The 7,636-nt window shown below is 31.6% G+C and overlaps 1 pseudogene across 2 annotated transcripts; it reads right to left on the reverse strand.

Annotated features, from left to right (window-relative positions):
• Positions 1 to 403: 403 nt before the first annotated feature.
• On the reverse strand, positions 404 to 5,857 carry LOC149492853 (pentatricopeptide repeat-containing protein At1g31790 pseudogene; annotated as a pseudogene). Of its 2 annotated transcripts, XR_016318678.1 has the most exons (3): positions 4,171 to 5,857; positions 1,662 to 1,802; positions 404 to 557 (listed from the first exon to the last, which is right to left on the reverse strand). The product of XR_016318678.1 is annotated as a pentatricopeptide repeat-containing protein At1g31790 pseudogene, transcript variant X2 (transcript). The 2 variants fall into 2 exon arrangements; XR_016318677.1 differs by lacking the exon at positions 404 to 557 and having other exon boundaries at positions 1,332 to 1,802.
• Positions 5,858 to 7,636: the final 1,779 nt, after the last annotated feature.

Below are 7,636 nucleotides of genomic sequence, written 5' to 3' on the forward strand. Positions count from 1 at the left end.
TTGATTCTTTCATTTTTAGGAATCGGAAGTGGAACGAAAGGACTGAAGAACCAAAATCTTACCAAATCAAATTTCCGGTATGATTCTTTGATTTTTTTTTAGTTCGATTTTTTAGTTATGATTCTTGTTCTGATTTCAATTTCAGTTCTCCCATTAAAAATTATTATATTTTTAAAACATATTACAGTGTTTTTTCACATAAAAATATTGTAATATTAAATTAAAATTACAATATATGCTAATTAAAAAAAATCAACCGTACTAAGGTAGACTTTAAAGAACAGTGGCAATTGAAATCATCATATATTAATTTTTATATGAGATAAATAATTTCAATTTATATTATTAATTAAATAATACCAACTAATAAAGATTTTATTTTAAATAATAAAATTTGATGTCCATTACAAATAACATAATATATTAAAAGATTAAAGAAAAAAAAACCTATAAATCGGTTTTTCGATCCGACTTGGTTCAGATTCCACAAAGTCTGATATTGACAGTACCCTGTGCTGCAGATGCCTAATAAACCCAAAGCTTTTAAGCCTTCCCTTCTACGTTTCAGTTTGGCAAATAGCAAAAAGGTATTGTTATCCATAAAATCTATTTTAGAAGTAAAATTTCTTAGATATTAGAAATTTAATTTAACATGCAAAGACATAATCTAATAATAAATTTATATTCGGCCAAACAATAAATTTATATTTAAATTTCATTTCTGGATGTTTAAAAAAAAAATCTAATTTCACAAAAAAAACAAAAGATAAATCTATTTATAGTTGTAGGGCCAAATGCCGCCTATCATATTGAAGATTCTTCCATATTAGCCAGACATTTGGATAAAAATCGAAAATGCATTAATGTGCATGGGACCACTATCAAAATCATAACCACACACCTCAGATTTTTAATTTTTTTCCCTTTACGGAAATCCAAAAATACCCTAAACTTTCCTAGTTAGGGTTGGTTACGGCTCTGAAATTACTGGTTTCGATTCTAAAACCAACGGTTTCGGTTCTAAAAAATTTAGAATTGAAAATTGACGGTTTCAGTTACTGTTTGAAATCAAATGGTTACGCTTCCGATTTTGATTTCTCAACGGTTCGAAATCGACAGTTTCGGCCGGTTCTACGAATTAATTTTCCAGTTAATCGCATAATTATAAAATCAAAAATTAATAAATATTTTTAGAAAGAAAAATTAATAAAAAGATTTTAACTTAATTTATTTGTTTAAAAAAAAGGTTTAAACTTTTAGAAAAAATGCTTGAACTTTTTTTTTTTGACAAAGGCTTGAATTTAATTTATTTTTTTAAATGAAAAGTGGTACCTATAGTAAATCCAAAAAATCAACTTTCCACAAATAACCTTGAAATTAGTCGTTATATAGTTATTAAAAGGGTTAATTTGAAGATTTCATAAAAATATTTGAAAAAATAAAAAAATAGTTGTTGGAACTGAATGGAGCCGTCAATTCGAACCGCCAAAACCGTCGTTTTTAACCAGTTGAAATAATCGCCGGTTTCAGCCGATTCTTAAAACCGCCTGTTCATAGTTCCTCTGAAACCGAAATTGAACCACAGGCCTCGCGATTCCGATTCCGGTTCCAACGCAAAATGGCCATCCCTATTCTAGTAACAAGTAATAGCTATAGAATACCTGAAAATGGCGCACTGTCTACCAGTCTTATCATTTTCTCCATAATTTGTGAATTAGGTTGGACCCCACCTAATGCCCCTTGTTTAAGAAATCTATAACTTGTCAATCCGGTCATAGAGTTGTTTGTCTTTAATGAAAAACCTAAAATTACATAAAGCAAACATCAAGACATAGGAAAGATAACAGAGAAAAGCAAGCAACAAACAAAGCTAAAACTATCTCAAAATGTGTCCAAAGAAACATATTCCCTCATTAAATAATAATCCTTAACCATATATGTAATGATTCCTGACATGTTCATGATCTTGAGTGGTGCACACAATTTACAAATTATTCACCAATCATGTTTAGATTTCCATAATAATCCAAGTAAAAATTACTATTTTAGTCATTGAGGTTTCATAAAATTAAATATATTTTTTGAATGAAGGACTAAATAATTTAAAGGGATGAAATTAAAAAAAAAAATGTAATTAATTTGATGAAGCCTGAATATAGTCACTCTCAATTAACAGATATTACATTACATGCCATTGATGCTTACAGCATGATTACAGGCATCCACCAATTTCGAGAAATAAGGAAACAGTAAAGAAGATATCTCAATCTGTTCATGGCCTCATGTGCAGGAAATAAAAATCAATTACAATTAAAGAATAAATTTAAATATTTTAAAAATATGAAGGGGTTATTATTATTATTATATTTTGTCCAATATACTAATTTTCCCTAAAATTTTTTGGATTTTGCAATTGTACCCTGACTATTTCGATTAAATTGAATCGGTTAATTAGATTTCAAGTTTCTTTAGCTTCGGTACAAGTAATAATTAAAATTAATTCGGCCAAAAATATTTATTTAAGTTCTAAGTTAAGTTTGATTAATTCAGAAAATAATTTTGTTAATTTATTTTGATTAAAAATATTATTTAAAGTGACCTATTTTAAAACTGTATTATATTTATACTAGTCAATTCAAAAAAAAAAAAAAAAAATCAAGTTTTTATAATATGTTATTATCAATCTAATTAAAATCATTTTCAATTTCATTTTCTTATCCTCTTCTTTCCATCACCACCCAAAAGTCCCTACCTTTAATAATGCTCCTGTCAAATAGCATAAAGATAATACCAATCAAATAAATTACTACTCTTCAATTTAATTTCACCTACTTCCACTCAACTCATCAATACACTGAAAATCAATTCATATAACAGTAAAAATTTAGATATTAAATTTTACAATTCTCAATTTACAAATGATTACATGAAAAAAAAAATCATTTTATTTAAAAATATATAGCCATGTTATGAGTCGGTTCATTCCAAACTCTATCATTAATCAGTTCGGTCACTCTCTTTTTTTCTTTTCTTAATTTTTATTTTTCTTCTTTCATTTTCTCTTTAACCAAATTTATATTTCCCTACATAATGGATATTAAAAGTGTTTTTAAAAAAATCAATCCCATTTGTCATCTTTATTATCTTTAGAATCTCAAAATTTGAAAAATCTAATGTAAGTTATTATTATAAAAATTATTAATTTGTAACGATGATAAGTAAAAGAAATGATAGATGACGTCAAATTGTACCAAAATCAAAATTCAAAAAAAATATACACTCTGTCCTAAAATGTTTGTCATTTTTTGAATGTTCCAAAATGTTTGTCCACTGACCCAAGAGACATTCACTTTTCCTTTATACCCCTCGTAAATTCTTTTAAATTCTAGGAATAACTTTTTTTGCTTTTAGAGGATAATTTTGAAAAAATATGAATATTTTATATGATGTAATACTACAATTAATATGTTTCTTAGATTTTGTGCAAAAGTCAAAATGATAAAATTTTTAGATCGGAAGGAATATTTAGTAGTAGGTATAACTGAGATATGAGACCAATGTTATAAGAATATGGAAACCCGACCAATAGGGTTGGTTTGAGGATTCAAATCTTTAAGTAAGAGGTTAAAGGTTCAATCCTTATAAATGAAGAAAATTTCCGCGAAAAGCCCCACTGGGCTAAGGATACTTGTGGTATAAATAAATAAATATATGTATATATATATATATATATATATATGGAGAGAGAGAGAGAGAGAGAGAGAGAGAGAGAGAGAGAGAGAGAGAGAGAACATGAAATATGAGGCCTTCCCACCAAGTGAAGCACGAACCTTGCAGGAGAAAGTGAACAAAATTGGCAATCAAAGGTGAAGCGGGAAAAAGATGACCTGAAAGGTGCACTCAGCTCGCTGCCACACTTATCTGTACAGTCAATCAATTATGGCTATCCCCACAGATACAAACGTCTAGAGAAGTAGCTGATGTTCATATTAGAATCACAAGAACCCAAAACACTAGGTTGTCTAAGTATCTTTTGAACTTTCTTTTTGTCTAGCTTCATTATATTCTGAATGAACCTGGGACTAAATAAACTAACGAACTTGAGTATAAGCTTCTACATCTATTTTATCTGATATTTTTAGTTCAGCAACACAGAGTGAATAAACTTACCATTAAGTAACCTCAAGTTCAGTTCTGTTTTCCAGTGTATCAGTAGCACAGGCTATCCGGACACGATCAACTAGTGATTTGTTAACCTCTATCCCAACTGCTTTCATATGATATAGAAACTTAAACGCCTCAATATACAACCCATTCCGGACATAACCCATAAGCAAGGCATTCCAATGTGCAGTTTTTGCCTTGTCAGTAATAACATCAAATACTCTTTTTGCATCTCGAACAATCCCACATTTGCTGTACATGTCAATCAACCCACACTGCACAAAATCATTTGATTCCACCCCAAGTTTGATGGCAATGGCATGAACTTGTTTACCACAATGTCCATCATCATTCATCCTAGCACATGCCTTCAATACACTAGAAAAAGTAAAACTATTCCTCCTCACTCCACTCCTCCCCATTTCCATGAAGTCCTTGATTACCTCATTGAAATACCCTTCTCTACAATTGTTCACTATCTTAGCCGTCCAAATAACTGTGCTACGATGGCAAAGCTGATTAAATATAGAGTTTGAGCTTTCTAAAAACCCAAATTTCCCATAGAAGTTCATCAAAGAAACATTAACAGAATAATCATCAGTAACACCTAATTTTAGCAAAAACCCATGTATTTGCGTCCCTATTCCCATATTCAGACTATAGACGCATGCCTTGAAAATGCAAACTATGACAGCAACACAAGAAGGAAATTCAGATATGATATCACAAATATTGTTCTGTGATATCATTTCAATGAACAAAACGATAGCCTCTTCATAATAAGAATTATCCAAATAACCAATAACGATAATAGCCCAAGAGAGGAAGTCTTTTCTATGCGGCATTTTATCAAACAGATGGCGGGCAATGTCAAAGTGGCCGAACGATAAGTGCATGAAGAGCAGCAAATGGAATAAATATAAGGTCATTTTGAGGCTGCTTTGGTTGACGAGACGAGAATGCAAAAGGAGAGCTCCTCTGGAATCTGATCTCAAGATGCATTCTTTGATAAGGGAAGAGTAGATTTCTGTTGTTATGGGCTGATTCAGGCTATCCATCAACCTAATGACATTTGAGGTTGAGCTTTTCTTTCTTTTGCTCTTGGTGGTGTTGATAGTAAGAGGTTTAATGGGTTGAGTTTTTTTTGGAGATTGATCATGTCGATTTGGAGTTCTACGAGGTAATTCAATAGATGGTTGAGCTTTTTTTGGAGTCCTAAGAGGTAATCTAGTAGATTGTTGAGTTGGAGGTAGAGATTGATCATGTCGTTTCGGCCTCCTAAGAGGTAATTCAGTAGATGAATTGATGGTGTTATTGGAGCAGATGCAGCTTACTGCTGAATATAACTTGGATGAAAGAGGAATTATCATTTTTCAATTTTGCTTTTGTTGGTATTGAGAAGAAGTAACATTTTGATTCTCTGCTTTTTGAAAAAGTTCCTTTTTTCATCATTCATAGAACCAAACCATAATATATGGGACTGAAACAGACAGAGAGACAGAGCGGCAGAACAGGTAATTGGTCGAGCTGACCAATAACAATCCAAATTAAACAAATCACCTGCCAAGTTGAATATGGATAATCCGTAGCAAATGATTTAGTACCCACAAATGAGCATGATTTTGCTTTCAAAAATGTACCTAACGATTGGTTTGAAGATGTATACGGAATAGTTGAGATTTGGGGTTCTCGTGATGGATTAGTGCGCGAGATGGCTTGTATATCTATATATTCGGATTAATGCATAAATTTGACCACATACTTTCGGCCATTTAAAATTTGTGGATATTTGAATTTTGTAGATATTCATCATGACCTTATATTCGTGGAAAAGGCATAGTTATTGTTAAAACGTAAAAGTACAAAATTATAACTAAAGTTCTGCAAAATTCAGAAGGCACAAGAATAAACCGTCAAAATTCAAAATTAAATTTTCAAATTTATATATTAATCCTCAGTGTTCTGTTTTTTGGGTGAGCAAAGAGACAGATAGAAGGATAATTGTCTCAAATTGAAATCTGCATTAAAGTTTATTATATGGTTAAAGGTTAATCAAATTAATCGACTTCTAAAATCATATCATTTTGATTAAATAGATAATAAAAATTAAAAATATTTTAATTAATTCTTTTCTTTTTTTAACTTTTAACAATTTTGTTTAGTATTTATTTCAATTAAAATCGATTAATTACAAATTTCGATTAAATTTAGTCGGTTAATTAAATTTCAAGTTTCTTTAGCTTCAGTATTATTAATAATTAAAATTAATTCGATCAAAAATATTTATTTAAATTCAAAGTTAAATTCGATTAATTCAAAAAACAATTCCATTAATTTATTTTGATTAAAAAAATTATTTGAATCCACTGAATGCTCACTCTTAGTTTAGAAATGTATAACCAAATGTCACGGTCCCGTATCACGCACCAAGACTGGACCGTGTGGCGCTTGCTTGGCACACCCTCAAACAAGTCAGCCAAAGATATCAATTAATTATCTGCAAGCCAATAATGGGTGTTAGAACAACATAATACCAATATATAATCATATGGGTTCGGATCTAAGAACAAGTCAAGCATCATCGAGGAACACATAACACAACATCACACATAGGGGCAAAATGGTAATTTTTATTTATATATCAAATATTACATCGAGGCAACCAAGATTACAATAAGGCAACCATGGCACCTTCCATAGGTGTAGGGGCACCTATGAAGGGCTGGGACAAGGACTCTAACATCCAAGTGAATTAGACCACTCGTCACTCCCCTAAATTCTCCACCACCCAAACGGTCGACGCCCTCGTCGACTCGTCACCAAGAATCTAGCTCCTGAAGTGCTCTTCTGTAGGAAAGGGTGCCTTGATGATAATCATATATCTTGTCTCGAAATTGGTGAAGCTCTTCTTCTTTTTCCCAGGTGTTCTCTGACAGCGGTGGGTTCTTCCATTGCACTAGATACTCTTGATGTCGACTTCCTTTCAGCTTGCAAGTCTCTAATACCTTCTCCACTTCTTTGTCAAAGGATGGCTTCTTACGAATGGCATGTCGTTGCGGCTTACTCCTGCTGGCATCATTCACATCTGGATGATAAGGCTTGAGCTGACTGACTGTCACGACCCGTCTCCATGGGCCGGACCGGCACTAGAGCCCAGGTAAGCTTAAGGCCCCCGAGGCCCGTAGTAAGCCTAAATCACTAATATCTATGATTTCAATATAATATTTAAAACATTCAGCCTATATTTATAGAAAAATAAACCTCAAGATTCTATTAAATTTCGGCCCAAATTTATCAGTTACACATTTTCACAGATCGGACCCAATTAACAATACATCACATTTTTTTTTTATATATGGACTCACATAATTATATTGTCTACGTTAACACACGACTAATTGTACACAATTTCTACAACTACGGAGTTCACTAACAGATGTATACAGATAAGTCTTCAGACATTTATCTACTT

Source organism: Jatropha curcas, chromosome 11 (assembly GCF_041381405.1).
Source record: "Jatropha curcas cultivar XTBG-Jc1 chromosome 11, XTBG_Jcur_1.0, whole genome shotgun sequence".
Lineage (NCBI taxonomy): Eukaryota > Viridiplantae > Streptophyta > Magnoliopsida > Malpighiales > Euphorbiaceae > Jatropha > Jatropha curcas.